The sequence below is a fragment of the Lithobates pipiens genome, unplaced genomic scaffold (assembly GCF_037356315.1).
Source record: "Lithobates pipiens isolate NorthernLeopardFrog02 unplaced genomic scaffold, aLitPip1_a1.2 Scaffold_1, whole genome shotgun sequence".
In the NCBI taxonomy this organism is placed as follows: domain Eukaryota; kingdom Metazoa; phylum Chordata; class Amphibia; order Anura; family Ranidae; genus Lithobates; species Lithobates pipiens.
This window is the reverse complement of record NW_027507685.1, coordinates 201521599-201542702: the sequence shown is the minus strand read 5'-3', so window position 1 is coordinate 201542702 and position 21104 is coordinate 201521599. Positions and strand designations below refer to the sequence as shown.

Sequence of the window (21104 nt, the reverse complement as noted above, 5' to 3'; positions counted from 1 at the left end):
GACCACGCATACTCTATATGTCTGTGGGCTGTCATGTGGTCATCTGGGGACTGTATCACGTGCTGGCAGACATATGACTTATTGATCACTGACTGGCTCCTACTTTTTGATATCTTATAATGTCAGCCCATAAAGAGTGGATTCTGCATTATTTCCCACCAGCGGAGTCTCAGTTAGCCCCTCCCCGTGTATGAGTCACCCTGACCCTCCACAATGACTCCCGGACACAGCTGACTGCCCTCAACTTCTTCCCATCACAAGACAATAGTGCGGCTTATGAATCCTCTCCCGGCCAATCAGAAGACGCCTTTCCTTCGACTGACTCTCCTCCACTGGTTGGCCTTCCTGCTCGCACTGGAGGCTGGCCCGGCCAATGGGCGCAACCCTTCCAGCTCGGTGGGCGGCCCCACTCAAGGCGTACGGCGTTGCTGGGCAGCGAGCGCTTTGGGAGTTCGGAGTCCCCGGATGTTGTAGTTCGCAGGACAACATGGCGCCCGGGGCCGGAGGACGGTGAGGAGACTGGAGACTGCGGGAGTTCAGGTAAAGGAAGGGAGACTGACAGAGGTCCGCGGTGCCGGGCTTCGTCCTGAGTGGGACTGTGAGGTGAAGGGTTCAGGGGGGAGGGAGGGAAGACCCCTGTGTGTGTCACACTTCATATGGCTGTCATTACACATCCTGTGCTGGGGAGTTCCTGCTGTCACTGCACCTTCTTTCCAAGAACTATAGTGTGATGTATGGAGAGCTCTCAGTGTGGGGGGGACTGTCCTATGGAGCAGAATTATTGAGGGGCCTCCAATGTGACCCCAACATTTCCACAGGGACACTTACTATTGCATCAAGTTAGGCAACCCATACAAAACGAATGGCGAGAACACACCGCAACTCGCTGACAAACCGCAACTTCCAGGAATGTCTTTTTTTTTTTTTTTCTTTTTTTTTTTTTTGCAGCGTATCGCAATGTGCACTGAAGAAGATAAAGTGCAATAACCCCTATGATTGGTGCCAGAGATTGCCGCAACGACCCCCGGCGCTTGTGCCAGAGATTGCCGCAACGACCCCCGGCGCTGGTGCCATTGAATGGCGCAAAAACGGCCCCCGGCGCTGGTGCCATTGAATGGCGCAAAAACGGCCCCCGGCGCTGGTGCCATTGAATGGCGCAAAAACGGCCCCCGGCGCTGGTGCCATTGGATGGCGCAAAAACGGCCCCCGGCGCTGGTGCCATTGGATGGAGCAAAAACGGCCCCCGGCGCTGGTGCCATTGGATGGCGCAAAAACGGCCCCCGGCGCTGGTGCCATTGAGCCCCCCCCCCCCCCCCCAATACATGATGCAAGCTGTGCAATCTCATTTTTAGACTTTGCCATCACCTATGTAGTGTAAGAGCCAGCCTTGCTACTTATTGAATGAACTGTTTAGATTTGTCCTCATATTACATAGCTTTGGTGGATCTAAAGAAGTTTGAACAATCAGATTGTAATTTGTAAGGCCAGACATAGATCAGGTGTCATGGTGTACATGTTTTCTAAATTGTACCGTCATGTATTGGATATTGTTCTCTCTGCTTTTCTGATGGTACATTATGTCATTATTGTGTCTTTTTCCAGGCAGTGCAGTAGTTGTAGATTAGAGATGGGGGTTTGATTTTACTAAAGGCAAACCCACTTTGCACTACAAGTGCACTTGGAAGTTGCTGTAGCTCTGAGGGGAAGCTCTGCTGATTTCCATCATCCAATCATTTACAAGCAACAATGCTGTTTTTTATTTTCCTTGCATGTCCCCCTCGTGTCTACAGCGACTGCACTTCTAAGTGCAAAATGGATTTGCCTTTAGTAAATCAACCCTATGGTGTCCTATTGGCCTTCTTTCCTAGTAGTGTGATCGTTTATTGGGTTCAGTTTTCTAATATCTCTGTAACTTGATTGTGTATTAGATACGGTGTCATACTCCCCATATTTCCAGGTAGTCCGATAAAATATTTATTTGGTATGTGAACTCATTCGGTAACCAGAGCGAGGTACTAAATGAAGAGCACTTGGCGTTTTTCTTTCTTCACTGTTCTATTATATTTGACAGCATGATTTTTCAACATTCTTACCTCCCAGAACTTCAAAGTATAATTAAAGTCAAAACTTTTTTTTTCTTTAGTTCTGAATAGTGAAGATGGATTAGACCCCCTGTCATTTCTTTAGTGCTGTCTGTACCCCCGTTAGGGAGATTCCTCCTCTCTATTTGTCCTGTTTACCATTATCTTTGAAAGTAAAAAAATAAAATAAAAATTTGGGTTGTCCCTAGAAAAGTAATAGAGGGCTTATGTTCCCATGGGGACACTAGTTCTGGTGACCTGGGGGTCCCCAAGTTATTCAGTTTATTTGCAGGGATTCCCCCTAACTTCCTGTTTGGTTATGGGACAGAAGGTGAAGAGAAATCTCCGCAATGGGACACTGTCTGACAGAGGTTATAACCCTATCAAAATGAAGAAAAAAAATATTGCCTATAGCTCTACTTTAAGTTTACAGCTGGCTCCTGCTCTCTCAGTGCTGCTTCCCTGAAATTCTGGTCGTCACAAGAAAGCGTTGACAGTGCAGTCTCAAGTCAGTCTTTTAGCTTGGAGAAAGGAGGGGTTAGGGGCTTTGGGCCAGTGGAAGCAACCACAGCACGCAGTAGAGGACCAGACATTGGATATAGACGTGTTCCACCTACATCAGCTTCCTAAGCTGCCAACTACACCAGCCATTACTTAGTGCCGGTTCACACTAGCGCGATGCGAGAACCCTGCGAATCAACTGCGGGTTCCCGCATCGCACTCGACACGCATGGCAGTTCACACTGCCATATGTGAACTGCTGGGGAGTGTCATTATATGTTTACGACACCCCCATTTCAGATCGCATATCGCACTGCGAACTGACAGTTCGGACATGAATCGGATCGCATTCTAAGGTCCCTAGAGAGTTGAGGTTTTGCCTGATCTGACCATTTAGGCTGGATTTATACATGCATCGCAATCTGCACTGAAATCACTTTTAAGAGGGGATTGACAGGTGATGATGTGATGCCTCCTTACTGCCTGTTTTGACCCCATTTTTACAGACAAATTCATCGCAACCATGTGCATTGCATGTGTTTGCGGTAGGGCTGCACGATTCTGGCCAAAATGAGAATCACAATTTTTTTTGCTTACAATAAAAAGATTGCGATTCTCCCACGACTCTCGTGACGTAAAATCTTTCACATATATATATATATATATATATATATATATATATATATATATATATATATATGTGTATATATATTGGGCTAACTTTACTGGTTAGTTTTTTATTTATTAAAGTAATTTTTCAAAAAAAAAAGAGCGCTGCACAAATACAGTGTGGTATAAAATATTGCAACAACCACCATTTTATTCTGTAGGGTGTCTACAAAAAAAAAAATAAAAATAATGTTTGGGGGTTCTAAGTAATTTTTTTTCTAGCAAAAAAAGAAAATATTTTAACTTGAAACCAACAAATGTCAGAAGTGTTTAAGTGGTTAAACTTTTTTCACTTACAAAGTCTATTCCATTGACAATTAATACATTATTCATTCAGTATAAACGTTACAATGTTTATACTGAAGTTCAACTGATAAAGAATGTTTTGATTCTTGGCAGACTGCCCAGTTTTTCTCTTCCTTTCTTTTAAGGGCTGTGGCTTCAGAAGAGCAGAGAAAATTCTTTGCATAGAAAGAATTGTGAAACACTTTAGTCAAGATCGCGATAACGATTCTTGACGATTAATTGTGCAGCTCTAGTTTGCGGTGCTTCCCCATATGCTTGAACGGGTTGCGACCGTGTGTATGCTCCATCAGAATTTAGCTGTCCGAATTCCCGCCAGCAAAAATTTGAGAGCATGTTCTCAATTTTTCCAACGAAAAAACTTTTTGGGAAATTCCGATTGTGTGTGTGTGCAATTCCGATGCGCAAAAACTCACGCATGCTCAGATTCAACTACGATATGGAAACTATTGGCTACTGGGTATTGAACTTCCTTTTTCTAGTCCCGTCGTACATGTTGTACGTCACCGCGTTCTTGACGGACGGAATTTGGTGTGACCGTGTGTATGCAAGACAGCTTGAGCAAAATCCCATCGGAATTCCATCAGGAAAACCAAAGCTTTTTCCGATCATGTGTACGCAGAATAGGAATTTTCGTTCGAATTTCACACAATTAGTGGGCTGCAGATGATTTTTGTGCAGCAATCAAATTTGAGTAATCGAGCATGTTGGAAATTTTTTGAAAAACAAACAATATTCTAATCAATGATGGGTAATTGTGCGAGCAATGTAATAGAAAATGGAAAGCACGAGTGCAAGAAAAGAAAATTCCCGGAAAGAAAAGAAGATTTCCGGCCATGAAAATTCTTTTCTGTAGCAACATGAGGTGAAATTGAAGGCTTGGTTGGTCGAATTTCGAAAATCAATGGTGGTATCATCGGATCACAAAACGCACAAAATTTCCGAGTTTGAAAAGAAAATTTGTTCAAAATTCAAGTGTATGGGCCTGCCTTAGTGGGGCACTAAAAACACGTTTACTTTAATTTGTTGTTGTTTTAAATCTAATACTACAATTGACACTCCCTTCCCCCTGACTGACAATGCTGCTGTCTGCTGTGCCTCCTGTGCTCCTTCATCAAGAGGGGGGGGGGTACTCTTAATACTGGAGGTGTGTTACTGGCCAGATCACCAGGTGAAAACATAAGGAAAAAAGCCAAAGAAAAGAGAACTGATGCAGCCACCACATCTGATTGGTAAGCTGTCATATATTACATTTTTGGTTTTGAGTTACCTGCTTCAGCCCAGGAAGATTTTACCCCCTTCCTGACCAGAGCACTTTTTGCGATTTGGCGCTGTCGCTTTAACTGACAATTGTGTGACGTGGCTCCCAAACAAAATTGACGTCCTTTTTTTCCCCAAAAATAGAGCTTTCTTTTGGTGGTATTTGATCACCCCTGCGTTTACAAAATAGGGAATAGTTTTATGGCATTTTTATTTTTTATTATTTTTTACTAGTAATGGTGATCTGGTTTATCGTGACTGCAACATTATGGCGGACACATCGGACATTTTTGGGACCATTGTCATTTACACAGCAATTAGTGCTATACAAATGCACTGATTCCTGTGTAAATGACACTGGCAGTGAAGGGGTTAACCACTAGGGGCAGTGTAAGGGTTAAGTCCTGGGGAGTGTTTCTAACTGTGGGGGGCATGGCTACGTGTGACACCTCACTGATCTCTGCTCCTGATCACAGGGAGCAGAGATCAGTGTCACTAGGCAGAACGGGGAGATGAATGTGTACATTAGCACTTCCCCCATTCTTCCTCCCCCGTAAGACGTTCGCGAGTATCCCCGTGGCGACCTGACTCGCAGAGGTCCCGACCGGCACTCACGCAATGGCTCGGCGAATTTAAAGGAATGTACAGGTACGCTCATTTGCCCAGCCGTGCATTCTGCTGACGTACATCGGCGTGCGCCGGTCGGGAACCGGTTAAACACTGCTTTAAATATAGGGCTCTAAATTCTCTTATTTAATTAAGTAGAAACCTGCATAAATCAATGATTACCTCAAAAATGCTTGTGCTTATATTTGTGAACCCTTCACTCCACAAACACATACGCTAATCATTACCAGTATATTTCTCCCAACCAAATATAGTCCATCAATTTTAATTTCTATGTTCCTCTATTACCATCTCTCCATATACTCAAACAACTTCTCCTAATTTCACCTTCGTGCACCACCTCACTTGTGCTCCAGCCCTCTCAGTGGGATCGGAAAAAAAAGTTTATTCTCACTTTGTCCCCTTCAGGAGTTGTGTGTCCAACCTTCCCTCGGGAGTAGGTCTCCTGAATTCCCAGGCTTTTTGCTCAAGCCCAGGGATGAGCTTGGGTTTGTTTGGATAAGTCTGATCCTGCCAGGAAGCAAAGTGAACAGCCAGTCACAGGTGGCAGAAGCATTCCCCACCCCACATCTGTATGTATACACACCCCTTGCATACATGTGGCTGCAGGATGGGTCATGCCTTAATCCAGGGGTTGACAAATTTGCTTGGAATCTAGGAGCCAGCTAAAAAAGTTAGGAGCCGGGTCCGTGATGGCGATCCGGACCTGTCCCTGGCCTGACATGGAGACAAGTGAGGGGAAGATAGCCCCAAGCCCCCCACCTGTCTCCAAGTCATTGCCCCCCATAGCTCTTAGAGGGACATTTTATTTATTTTTTTCAAATGACAATTTTTTTTTTTAAATTGCATTTTAGTGTAAATATGAGATGTGAGGTCTCTCTGACCCCAGATCTCATATACAAGAGGACCTGTCATGCTTTTTTCTATTACAAGGGATTTTTACATTCCTTGTAATAGGAACAAAAGTGACACACATTTTTTTTTTTTTTTTTTTAAAGAACAGTGAAAAAAATAAAAATAAAAGTTAAAATAAAAAAAAAATATTTTAAACGCGCCCTGTCCGGCCAAGCTTGCGTGCAGAAGCGAACGCATATATGAAAGCGGTGTTCAAACCACACATGTGAGGTATCGCTGCGATCGGTAGAGTGAGAGCAATAATTCTAGCCCCAGACCTCCTCTGTAACTTAAAAAGTGCAACCTGTAGAATTTTTTAAATGTCGCCTATGGAGATTTTAAAGGGTAAAAGTTTGTCGCCATTCGATGAGCGGGCGCAATTTTGAAGCATGACATGTTTGGTATCGATTTACTCGACGCAACATTATCTTTCACAATATTAAAAAAAATTGGGCTAACTTTACTGTCTTATTTTTTTTTTTTTTATTAAATACATTTTCCCCAAAAAAGTGCGCTTGTAAGTCCGCTGTGCAAATACGGTGTGACAAACAGTATTGCAACGACCACCATTTTATTCTCTAGGGTGTTAGAATAAAATATATATATAATTTTTAGGGGTTCTGAGTAAAGGGAAGAAAGATAGGCTGGCAGACAGGGAAAATTAGCATTACATCCATTAGCATTGCTGGTTGTAATTCCAACGGCCACCACAAGAGGGCGCCAGATTACAGAAGGAACCATAGGATCGTAGAAGGCCTCAAAGCCGGGGGCTAAATTACCGGCCGGCGGCGGCGCGGCCCGACGCGATCGCGCCGGGGGGGGCCACGGAGACAGCATACCCCCAGCTGTGCTGCCCCAGGCGCCAGGTCTGGAATTCTAGTCGCAAATGCGACCGGGCGCCCGGGTTTTGTCGAGCCCTGCCTTAATCTATGATTGGCTGTCCACTTTGACAGCTTCTCGGCGGGATTGTTCAGACTGGTTTGGGCCCATGTCTGAATAATGCCTAAGCTTACCCCTAACTCAAAACATATCATGATCAAATAGTACCTTCTGTAAAAACTAAATAAATATAATTATATATTAAAAGATGTGTGTGTGTGTTTGTGTATGTATATATGTGTATATATATATATATATATGTGTGTGTGTGTCTGTGTGTGTGTGTATATATATATATATATATATATATATATATATATATATATATATATATATATATATATATATATATATATATATATATATATATATATATATATATATATATATAATTTTTTTTTTTTTTTTCATTAAACCCAGGATAAAAAAAAAATGCTCCCATTTTATCACGTACCATGACTTGTGCACTAGGATCACTTGCATTAGGTATCCTGGGATTCGGCTCTAACTTGGAGCTGAGACTCCACTTCTACAGTCACTCCTAGCTTGTCCTTGACATGTTGGCTATAAATAAGATATCCGTGTGGCACATGTGCAGAATGACCTGGACCAGTCATTGGTGAGTGACTAAAAGCTGATCATCCTGTGCATGCGCCACCTAAAGAACTTATTCAGGACCAACGTGTAAACAACAATGGTGTGTAATTTGTGGTGTTAGGGCCACTGGCTTTAGACTATTGATAAGTTGCTCTGAGCCACAGCCAATAGTTTACATGTGTTGTCAATGCTGATATGCGCAGTCTGGAAGCTCTGGTGTGTGTGTGTGTGTGTTTGTGTGTTTGTTTATTTTTACACTGCCAAATACTCCAGAACTTGTTGCTGCCCAGTGATGGTGTGAATGAGCCCACAGGTTTCCGTACTGCCACTGTATCCTGTACATGGCCCTTTTAATGACCATGTGAAGGAGCCCTTATATAGAGACTGCCTGTAAAACTCTGTATGTGTCAAGTGAGGACAAACTCTGCCAGCATTAACCACTTGTCACCCTGGCCAATTCTGACATTTCTCTCCTACATGTAAAAATCCAAATTTTTTTGCTAAATGAAACCAAAGTACCAAACTTCGGTACTTAAAAATCTGCATAGGCGACAATTTAAATTATTTATTTTTTTCCTTTACTGGTTACATGTTTTGAATTACAGAAGAGATCTAGGGCTAGAATTTTATTGCTCTAGCTCTAACGTTCGCAGCGATACCTCACATGTGTGGTTTGAACACCGTTTTCATATGTGGCCGAGACTTGCGTATGTTTTCGCTTCTGTGTGCAAGCACACGGGGGGGCAGGGGTGCTTAAAATCATTACTTGTAATGGGAATATGGCATGACAGGTCCTCTTTACAGAGAGGTATGGGTTCAGTAAGACCCCACATCTCACCTCTAGGCTGGGAAGCCGGGAAAAAAAAAAACGATCTTGGCTTTCCAGTTTATTTCAATGCAGAGGCCAGGCGTGACGTCATAACATTGCGCCCTTCCTCCAAACGATCATAGAGACTCTGGCGACCATCTAGTCCAGTGATGGCGAACCTTGGCACCCCAGATGTTTTGGAACTACATTTCCCATGATGCTTATCCACTCTACAGTGTAGGAGAGCATCATGGGAAATGTAGTTCCAAAACATCTGGGGTGCCAAGGTTCACCATCACTGATCTAGTCTACCAGAAATCTCTATGAAATCTCTCCGGGGATGGTGGATCCTGTCTCTGGTGGAAGCGGAGAGTCGGTAAAAGCATGGGAGGGAGGGGCGTCCCCTCTTGCCACCTTTAAGAATGATCATGTGGTGGAACAGCCACTATGATCATTCTTATGGTGGAGGGAATCTCTGGCTGAAAAAGTCGATATCTGATCTGTACATTTAGCCTTCTAATACGCTTTTCATGGTGCTTGACAGAGGACATTGAAGTGTTCACATCCGTCCCTGCCCTGAAGGAGCTTACATGCCTGTTACCACAAACGCACTCACTTGGTCATTTTTAGATTGAGGCAAAAAACCTACCAGTTTGTTTTTGGATTGTGGGAGGAAACCCACCCACATTACTCAACAATCAGCTGTACCGCTTGTCGAGAGCCTGGTGACTGTTATTTCCTTTGTTGTGTTATAGTGTGGAATGGGTGCATTATTTGTTGACTGTAGTCCTGACTCCTTTCCTGTTGAACTATACAGTGGTCCAATATGCAGGAGGGTTAAAATGACAGTCGCTGGTGAGGTGTGTCGGAGTCCTGTACTTGGCACAGTGCTGCTAGATTATGATTTGGGTGCGGTTTCGCCTTGTTTAAGACCGAGACAGAAATCTCTGGGAACTCTTAAATGACAGTTAAATGTAGTTTGTGCATTCATATTAAAATGAACTTTACCAAATACAGTTTATACTTTTATGTCTGGAATCTTTAAAGCGCATGTTATAACCATTTTGTATAAACTACAAGGATTCCTGTGAAAGAAACTTACTTCTGGGGAATTCTTAGTTTGGAATCCATGATGTTTTGTGTGTTCTCCTCTGAATGCCAAACACTAAGCTGGGTTCAAACGATTGCGAATTGGATGACGGTTTTTCTGCATCCAATTCACATGTCGGGAGATTGTGACCAGCTCTCAGTGGAGCCGGTTTACACATCCCCGGGGCGCCTGTGGAACGAATTGACAGGAGGTCCTGTGAGTCTTCCGGTCCGTTTCAGGTCCGAATTTAGCCAAAAATTCAGACTGAGAATGGACCTGAAATGGAGAACAGGGACAAAACCGCACCCCTGCTGTCAGCTGCTCCAAACGGCAGTGTGAACCCAGCCATAGAGATCTGACCCATGAGAAGGCATTATTTATAATGGGGCGCATACAGTATATTACACCGCAGTGGTTGCTCCACACTGTGCCATCATTTTGTATGATGTGTCCCACGGAGTGCTGCATCATGTAGAGAATAGTCTGTGATTGGAGAAGAGTGTGGCTGTGGCGCACTAATTTTCCCTTTTTTTTTTTGTGATTAATAAAAGTATTCTGATTCTGAAAAGGTCTTCACATGCACCCTCCCAGCCCCCCATTTTTTTTTTTATATTCAATTTGTTTGACTAAGGCTGCTTTCACACTGAAAGCACCAGCTGTTAGCGGTAAAGCGCCGCTTGTTTTAAGCTTTTGCGCCGCTTTTTGGATGCTAGCGGGGTGCTTTTAACCCCAAAGAATGGGTTAAAAACTTTTGTGTTGCAGTGCCTGAAAAGCGTTTTGGAAGCGCTGCCCATTCATTGCAATAGGTAGGGGCCTTTTGGGAGCACCGTATACAGCGCTCCCAAAACATCCCAAAGATGCTGCTTGCAAGACTGTTTCTAACGTCCCAAAAGCGCACCGCCCAGGTGTGAAAGCACCCATTGCACAGAATGTGAGGCAGTTTTCAGGTGCTTTACAGGTGCTATTTCTAGTGCTAAAATGCCTGAAAACTGCCTCAGTGTGAAAGGGGTCTTGGGTTCATGCACACTGGGCTTAAAAATTGCTGCTTCTGCAGGAGTTTTTTGCACTTTGCCTGTAGAAGCAGCTTAATGTTATCCTATGTGTCCACGCACATTAGGATATTTAGAGACAGAAGAAAATATACCTTTTTGGTTTGTGTTTTTGAGGAGTTTTCTGGTAGAAAAAAAACTGTATAAAAACACTTTATATGAGCGGCTTTTTTTCTGGTGTTTTTTAGGCCCAGTGTGCATAGGGCCCAAGGCTGGTAATTATACAATTTTCTTGTACAGTTTTACCTTTTTAGATTTACCAAATCCAGTCCTTCCGATCAATATGTTTCCTATCGGAAGTGCATTCCCTCTAGGAAAATTTTCCGTATATGCGGGAAAACCCATGCCATTAAGTATTTAGGAGTGCACCTTACTTCCTGATACGAATACCTATATGACGTCAATTTTAGACCCCTCTTTACATCCATTAGGTCCCTTTTGTCCAAATGGAGACATTATCCAATTTCACGGTTTTGGACGCATTGCCTCAGTTAAAAATGACCATTTTACCTAAGATCTTGTACTGGTTTTTAAACCTCCCCAGTGCCCATTTCATCTGTACAGCTCAGAAAACTTTAGATGGACCTTCTAAACTTCACGTGGAATTATAAACAACATTGAATAGCCCATTCAATACTTTATGCCTCTCGTAACAAGGGGGGCTTGGCTTTCCCAAACCTTCATTACTATTGTGCAGCCCAACTGTGAGCTATAGCCTCTTGTGTTACCCATCCGGCCTATAACCGCTGGCTCCCAATGGACAAACTGTGATTAGCCCCCATCCACCCAGAACAATTTATTATGGAACACTAATGCTGACGTTCCCTCCACTTCCCTACTATATACTATGAATCTGCTACATACTATTTGGAGACAATTAAACCGTGCTACCCCTCTTCAATCTAAGGGCTCCTTAGTCACGGCTTTTGTCTACAACCCTAAACTACCCACTAGCTTAACCTACCAGATGATTTCACCTTGGCTGCAGAAGAGCCTTTCTCATTATGACCATGTGGTGAATCCAGTAACAAGGTTTTTACTATCCTTTGAGCTTCCCCGTAATGCTTTCTTTGTTTACCTCCACAGCCTGCATTATGCTCTTACCCTCACCCCCCAACCTTCCATTCCCCACACCATCCCCGTCCTAGTCCTATCTTGTCTCACAAAACGGATTGACCTCGGACATGTATAGAAATCTAAATTCTTCTGGAATCTTTGGGGAAACATAGTTGCATGTGTAAATGGGAGGAACATGTTGGTGGAGAATTATCCTCTGAACAATGGAAAATCATATGGTCCCGTGCAGCCAAAAGCTCTATATGCACTCTTTATAACTAGAACACTCATAAGGTGCTTTTCTTTTGGTACATGACACCATCTCATCTACATGCTATCTATTCATCGGCTTCAGAACGCTGCTAGAGATGTCTCTGGTACCAGGAGAACGTTATTTCACGTTTATTGGTACTGCCCCTCTCTTCAGCCTTATTGGTTCCCAGAGGTTTTGGAACTACATTTCCCACGATGCTCAACTACACTGCAGAATGCATGGGCATCATGGGAAATGTAGTTTCAAAACATCTGGGGTGCCAAGGTTCGCCATCACTGGTCTAGGACCTTGTGAATCAGCTGTTTGAGGTGGATATTACTTTCTCCCCTAGCCTTTTTTTTTTATTGGGGCTCCTTCCTCATAAACTTTCTGGGTTAGCTAAAACAAACTGGCCACATATATTCTAACGGCAGCCAGGTGTGTAGTAGACCCTCACTGAAAAAAGCGAAAGCCCGAACATTGTCTGATCTTTATACTAGAATTAAGGATGTGGAGGTTATGGAGTCCTTATCAGCCGGCTTAGTTGATTTGGTGGGACAACATATGGCAGGATGGGAGAGTTGATACCTTTTCAGATCATCCTGATTGCTTGGGATTCCTCTCGTCCCCTGCAGTGAAATCGTTTAGAGCCCAGGAGTGAGATGTCCAGCTGGTTGATGTTATCTGTATTAGTATTTTTGTTTCTTTTTTCCTCCTTACTTTTATGGATATGCAGGACACGCGATTATAATTTCAGTATTATGTTCTCATATTTTGCGTGGATATTATCTAGCCTCTTAGGTTAACAGACTATGTCTTATCTCTGATATTTGCTGCAATCATATGTGCTATCCAAAGAAGGTTAGACTGTGTATATCTAAAGGAAATTGAACAAGAGAATTGTATAATGTATTGCCAGCTTAAGAGTTAGGCCTCATGCACACGGACGTTTTTACAGCCGCTTTTTTGAGCGTTTTTTGCAGCTTAAAAAGGCCTGTCCATGTTAGTCTATGGCTTCATGCCCACCTAGGCGTTTTTGAGCTGCAAATGGCATAGGCGTTTTTAAGCTGTAAAAAAAACCCAGGACCAGTGCGTTCCCTGGCGCGGAGCTAGAGCTGTAAAAACGCGAATCGCGGTAAAACGCGCAACATATTTTCTTTGTTTTCTGAGTGTTATATCCAAGAGATGTGTTTCTTTAAAAACGCTACTTAACGCTAACGCTAAAAAACGCGCAAAAACGCCAATGCAAAACGCCGTAAAAATCGCGTTTTTAACGCCGATTTTTCCAGGCGTCGGAGCTAGCGTTGCAGGCAGTTTTTTAAAACGTCCGTGTGCATGAGCACTTAAAGCAAGCAAGAAAAACGCTAGGCATACTTGTACGGCACATTGCTGTGCTTTATAAATGTGGTATCTGATATTTCTATAAATGGTCCCTTTTTGGTTTCATCCTGTTGCCATTGTATATAAATGATAATTAAAGCTGATGCTGATGCTAAGCAAGCTAAAGTTAAATAAAAAAAAAATTTTGTGTGGGAAACTTTGACTTTGCATTGGGTTGTACACATTTTAATATTAAACGTTTTAGCCATGCCCTCAAATTATCATAAAAATACAGATGTATACTGGTGAAAAGTATGCAGAGGAAATGTAAAATGACGTTCAAGCCATTTTTTTTTTTTTTTTTTTTAATCTAGAGATGCTTCACTAACTGTGCCCTGGCCAACTTCAGGTATGCGGGTGTCCCCTGTGCCTGATGGGACCTAGGAAGCTTTACCCAAGTCATAGACGGTTCGAGTGTCGGCCAGTTCCAAAGGGACTGGCTGAGATCCTAACCATCTATGGGCAGACTGATTGATTGTATTCCAATTCGATCCATTAAACCACTTGGGTACAACCAGCATGACTGATTTTTCCATGTGACTACCCCCCACCCCTTGCCAGGAGAACATAATGGCTCCGCCGGAGCGAACAGTCAGTGTTAATGGGGGGGGGGGGGGGGGGGTTTAAGCGAAACGCATCTTCTATGGCCTGCCTTATGCAGGCCATACACGGTCGAATTTCGAACGAATTTTCTTTTCAAAATCAGAAAATTCGTTTTTTTTTGTGATCCGATGATGCCACCATTGATTTTCGAAATTCGGCCGACCAAGCCTTCAATTTCACCTCATGTTGCTACAGAAAAGAATTTTCTTGGCTGGGAATCTTCTTTTCTCTCCGTACATTTTCTTTTATCTCCGTACATTTTCTTTTATCTCCGTACATTTTCTTACGTTTCTCGCACGATTCTCCCATCATTGATTAGAAAATCGTTCGTTTTTCTAAAAATTTCCAACATGTCCGATTCCTCAAATTTTATTTCTGCACGAAAATCGGCTGTTGCTGCAGCCCACTAATGGTGCGAAATTCATACGAAAATTCTTAGATACGATTTTCGAAAGAAAATTCTTTCGAAATTCGAACCGTGTATGGCCGGCATTAGATTGTAAGCTCTAACGAGCAGGGCCCTCCGCTTTCCTTCTGTACAAGGCGGCGATTTGCAGGCGGTTTTAACCCTTTTTTCGGCCGCTAGTGGGGGTTAAAACTGTCCCACTATAGTCGCATAGTGCTGCTAAATATAGCGCCGCTTTACCACCAGTGCCCCAGTGTGCAAATAGCCTTAGTGCTAGTTCACACCACTGTAACTTGTTATGCGACTTGACAGTTCAAAATTGCATGACAAGTCACACCCAAATTGCGGTAATGGAACTATTCAAATCATAAACTTGAAAAAGGTTCCTGCAATATTTCTGTGCGACTTGCATTGACATCTGTTAAATGAAGTCGTACAGATGTTAGCAGGCCACAGATTAAATCACTGATAGTCGTCTTTGAAGTCGTGCTAAAGTAGAACAACTTCAAAGCTGCACTGGTGTGAACCAGGGCTAATGGAGGAGAAATCTTTCAGTGTGGTCACTAGTTTTGCTGACCCTGATGACAACCAGGAATTCCCTCACTTTAGAGGGATTTACTTTCACTTCCTGTCTAGGCTATGGGACAGGAAATGAAGGGAAATCTCCCCAATGGGACACAAATGGCAAAACTGAACCTCCCTTACTCTATCCAAAGTGAATTTATTTTATTTTTTTCTTTTAGTTCTACTTTTAAGAGGTCATTTTATTTGCTTGCTCAGCACACATAATGTATCCTGGCCCCTCTTCTCCCAGAAATGATCAAGCTTTGTCCTGAGACAGGTGAGTCAGGGATGTTGCAGCCTAGTGATAGTGTGCTGTGAATGAAAGAATAAAACAGGTGCAGCTGTGAAACAGCCTCTGGATACACAGTCATCCACCATTGCAGGTTCATTCTCTCTGTTGGGGCGAGCTATAACATGCTGGAGTAACAAGTGTCTTCCTATCCACACCTGTCATTATAGCACAGCACAGCGTGGAAGTGGAAGCTGTCATCTCTGCCTTCTACTTCCCAGCTAGGTATTGCTACAGATGCACTTATGTCAGAGCAGGCAATATGCAAAGATATGACAATAAAACATTGCTGCCTCGCGTACCGCATGGGGGCCACGTGAAACCTTCCTGGCTTGCAGATGAAATCCACGCGGACTTCTCTTTAGCCTAGAGCACAAACTATATAGAAAAGAGAATGTGAAATGATTGCAGAATACAACCTGTAATAACCGCCTACCGACACTCAGATGCCTGCTTCTACTTGGATGGTGACTCCGCTAATTTATCAATAGATCTCGCATAACCAAGTCCCAGTTTTGTAGCTGCTAGAAGTTGCTCTCGTTTGCATTTTTATTTATTTTTTTGCCAGGAAAACATGAATTGCAGTAAATGAGAGAGGGCTTATCGTTTACAACTCGGTCACTAGGAGATTGAATCTTTGAAGCTTTTGGAGCTAGCTGCAATATTGTCTGCTTCAGTAACTGTTCATATTATCCAATGCAGCTGGCAGTGATCATAGCACACTAGTGATTCATAGGCCAAGCAAGCCCGCTGCAGTAGAAAATCTGGAGCTAGCTACATATATTCAGAGATTGTAATCCAAGTGATTTGTAGCTGCTGTGAAAGCATTTGTAAAGACTTATTTATTATTTTAATAATAAAAAAAAGAGAACATATTTACCTGCTCTGCAATGGTTTTGCAATCTCAGCTCCCTAACTCATATTTATGCATACACATAGTAAAGCCATAAATACTATCAGCATGTGTTTGGAATGTGGGAGGAAACCAGAGTATCTGATTGTATTATTGTTCTTTATATGTATCAAAATGTAACAGTACAGTTCATCTACACAGGATGCAGTTGACACCCTTTTTAAACATAGTACAAATGCATATGTGATAAAAATGAAATAAAAAAATTGATGAGCCTAGTTTACACAATTGCAGTGCTTTCTTTGCGTTTTAAAAAAGCACAACATCTTGCTTCTAATTGCTAAAAAATATGCTGCTAATGCCGTACAAAATGCATGTAAATGCACTAAATGTGGGCATTGCAGTGTGAACAAGCCCTTATGCTTGGTATACACGATGAGATTATTGGACGAATGGGCGTCCATTTTTTTTTTTTTTTTTTTTGCATTGCATGCTAATCTCAGATCGAACCTGAAGAGTTTACTAAAGTCACGAAAAATTCTCGTAAGATAGATTAAAAATTTGGAAGTGATATAATGTGTTGTAGTGTATTTGTATTGCATTTTAGAATGTATTTCATTTTGAAAATCGTACGATCTGGCATCATATAAAAATCATTTTTGTGCATGTCCAAATAGATTAACTGTCATGGTAGTCTCTGGAAGGTTCTGTACTAATGATCCAGTTTATCGTACGATTGCTCCAAAAGCGGTATTTTTCATCCAATTTTCTGATCGTGTGGGTACGGGGCATAAGGCTCGATTCACACTGATGCGATGCAGGAAATGCACAGGAGTTGCTGCATTTCATGCATCACACCGCATAGCAATCGCGCTGTTTTGTGTGATTTGCTGCGGCTGTCAATTAAAAGTTAGACCCCCCAAAAGTAGGTTGCTGAACGTAGTGTGTTTGCTAGAGTCGAATCAATTGGGTATAAGCACCAATGCAATTCGACTCCAGTCCGGCAAAAAAAAGGTGTCCGCACTTTTTCATGCGGATGCGTTGCGATCTAGGCCATACAAAATGATGGGCTCAAATCGCATGTGACTTGCACAGGAATGTGGTGCAATTCCTGTGCGAATCACGTGCGATGTGAACCCAGTCTCAAGAATCCATTTCTGTGTCCAGTCAGGTAGACCTTTGCACTGTATAGTTTGAGGCTTGGTTCACATTGGTGTGCTGTCGGATATTGCATGTGATTCTCACCACCCCGCTGTGCAAATCGCATGCAATGTCTGTGCGATGCGAATTCGGGCATACAGACTGGCTGAATTTGCAATGCATTCAGACCCAAATCGCACAGAACCCTTTTTTTGGTCTGCACCAGACACCCATGCAGTCCAAAATGACTGCGTCTGGGGGTGTCATTAACTTTGTATTGACACCCCCATCGATTCGCATATGGCAGTGAGAACTTCCTGCAAGTCAGGTACAATGCGGGAACCCTCAGTGGATTCACAGGGTTTCCTGCATTGCACCAATGTGATTTTAGCCTGAAGATCTGAAGGAGATTGCACAATTAGATTGTGGTGATTATGATTGGATTCAGAGTGCTGAGAATATTCCTACCACGTGTGTCCGACTATCTCCTACTCTACCTACCCTACCTTTCTCTTCAGAGAGGCCTATCCTGCCTCCACCTAACAACTGTACTTTTATTTTCTCCATCAGCTCATTACCTTTTTGGTATCTCTTGACTCCCAACCCCCCCCTTTAAGCCGATCAAAGATGGTTTAAATCTTGGTCGAAATTGGTACCATCTATGGTGCAGGCTGATTGTACACAAGTCGATTCATCAATCGACTTGGATACATCCAGCATGCTGGATTTTTACATGCGATTATTGCCAGCGGCTATGATCACTGTCTTCTCCCCAATTCTACACGCACACACGCACACACACACACACGAATGGAGGGAGTCAACAGTCTGATGGGGGGGGGGGGGGGGGTGGAATCGAGCTAATTTCTTTCCTGCAACATGTGGTTGTGGGAAAGAAAATGGCATCTATTCCTCCTGTATTGAATTGTATTGTTACTGTACTGTTTGCCTTCATATTGTAAAGTGCTATGCAAACTGTTGGCGCTATATAAATCCTGAATAATAATCCTTTGGCTTAGTCCTATGACAGCGAAGGACCCAAATATAAAGAAAGACAATAACTTTCATTTCAGCACATTTTTCTTTTGTAACCTCTACATAAACCAGTTTTCACATTTTATCCAAACATGGCAAACATGAATGGCCAAACTGTTCAGATTTATAAAAAGCTTTTGGAATCCATCTGTCCCTAGAAAATGGTGACGTGGCTCTTCTGACCTTTCGCACATAGGCCCCAGAATTTCTGTGGCTGATAACATTAGTGGGTTTGTGCAGGGAGGGAAGATGCCATTGGAATCTCCAGATACACATTTCTGCTTCCTCGTCCCACAACTGTTTGTATGCGAGAGGCAGAGAACACCGGCTGTGCGAGTGTGGGGGTGGCTGGCAGATTGGACACTGTCCAGGTTTCAAGCTGACAAGTCTCGTCTATCTCTCCTACTACCTTCTTCCATTATTTCCTGCATTGTAATTGTACAGGTATGTAATAAGAATTGATCACCGTCTGATCCCTGCAGATGTACTCATTTCCATACCTTATTTCCATTCTACCCAGAGAAGTTTGTGCTGCTTATGGCTATATTAACCACTTCAGCCCCTGAAGATTTGGCTGCTCAATGATCAGGCCACTTTTTGCAATACAGCACTTTGTCGCTTTAACTGACAATTGCGCGGTCATGCGACACTGTACCCAAACAAAATGTATGTCCTATTTTTTCCCCAACAAATAGAGCTTCTTTTGTTGTTATATGATCACCTCTGCGCCTTTTTTATTTTTTGCGCTATAAACAAAAGAGCGACAATTTTGATCTTTTTTACTTTTTGCTATAATAAATATCCCAATTTTTTTTCCTCCGATATGTATTCTTCTACATATTTTTTGTTTAAAAAAAAAAATGCAATAAATGCATATTGCTTGGTTTGCGCAAAATTTATAGTGTCTATAAAATAGAGGATAGATTTATGTCATTTTTATAAAAAAAAAAAAAAATATTATATATATATATATATATATATATATATATATATATATATATATATATATATATATATATATATATATATATATATATATATATTTTTATTATTATTATTATTATTATTATTATTAATAATATTTTTTTTTTTTTTCTAGTAATGGCGGCGATCAGCGATTTAGTTCTCATTCTGTAAAGAGCAATCACCGGGCACTCGAATCGGCTCCAGGGACACACTTTGTGCGCTTAAAGAGCTGACGTACAGCTAGGACGGCTCGCACAGTGGAGCCAACCTGCCGCTCTATAACTGTGGCAGCTGGTCCGGAAGCCGTTAAACTGATAACAAAATAATTTAAAGTGTGCCTAAACCTCAAAAACAAAAATATTATATACTGTATGTTGCAGCATACCAGTCCTTAAATGTAGTGGCTGCGTTAGTTTTAATTTTTCCTGCTTTTTTTTTTTGTTAACTTTCACCTGGTAATCCTGTTAATAACTTTTTAACTAAACCCGGTGTTCTGTTCAAAAATATCTGGCTATTGAATAGTGTCCGCTGTGTACTGCGGAGGCGCAGCGCTTGCTCAGTACGGAGCACAAGGAGATTCGGAAAATTTCCGAAGATGAACGGCGCCTGCGCCGTGAGTCTAGGTGCAAGTTCCACCATCCAAGTGGACATAGGGCTGCACATATTAGAGGGCGTCTCGCTTCGCTTGGCTCTTTTTACTCTAACTCTATGTCCACTTGGATGGTGGGGCTAGAACCTCGACTCACTCAGGCACCGTTCATCTTCGGATATATCTTCGGATATTTTCAGAATCTGCTTGCATCCGCAGTACATGGTGGACACTATCCGACGGGGGACACTATTTGACATGACACCGGCTTTCAGCCTCCTGTATTATGGTAAATGGCAGTAATCTGACTGGAAGGGGAAGGAGCAGCATTCTGATGCTTTGCCTAGTTCTGTCTGTAAACATGCTTACAAGAAGTGAGAGCAGAGGGATGAACTCATCAGTGTGCTGCTTCTCCTTTCCCCGGGGGCAGACTGGGGTTGTCTGGGACCAGGTTGTCCTGTGCAAAAAAAAATAAAAAAATATGCTGCCCGATCCTGTAGCTCTATGAAGATCTTGTGCAAATATTGACCTAAGCTAATTGTTAATACCTGTACACTGCTATGCATACAAAACGTCCCTAAAGCCGATCATAGTTGGAGCAATAATCTTTCACTTTTTTTCCCTCTCGCAGAGCTTTTGTGTTCTCCTAGCAGGGAGGCTGGGGGAAGCCATCCTGGCTGGGAGAAGACACAGTGAATATCGTTAGCGGCTATAATCGCATTCAAAATCCGACAGGCTGGTTGTACCCAAGTTGATCAATAAAGCCTGCCTATACATGGTTCTGCAGCATCCACAGGGACTGTTTCGAACCGTCTATGGTCAGCATAAGTGAAAACATTTAGGCCTGCTGATTAGGAACAATAATTGCATTATGGAAAACAGTGAGTGTACATTCATGTCCCATAAACAGAATAACTGGGATATTCAAGGGCTACAGCAGAGAATAGGGATGGGATGGTCGGGGCTAATAATCAATGTAGATTCCATCTCCCCCCCCCCCCCCTCTCTTTTCATATGGCTCAAAGAGGAGTTACCCTTTAACATCCAATTCTTCCCACACTGATAGTCCAGTTTTTTGTAGGGTTCTAAACTGAATCATATGCTGGCTTCTCCAACAGCAGAAACTTCTTATTTGTCTAGAAAATTTCCTGAAGCTGAACTCCAGGAACAGATAATTTTATTTAAATATATTCCTCAATAGCCACAAAGGAT

General features: G+C 42.5%; 1 protein-coding gene across 1 annotated transcript in view; it reads left to right on the top strand.

The window, feature by feature from the left end:
- Positions 1-424: 424 nt before the first annotated feature.
- The window catches only part of PAK4 (p21 (RAC1) activated kinase 4), a 108639-nt gene continuing 87959 nt past the window's right edge, over positions 425-21104 (top strand). The window contains exon 1 of the mRNA XM_077480083.1: positions 425-540. The gene's annotated coding sequence lies outside the window, so the exon portion shown is untranslated. The remainder of the gene's footprint in view (positions 541-21104) is intronic.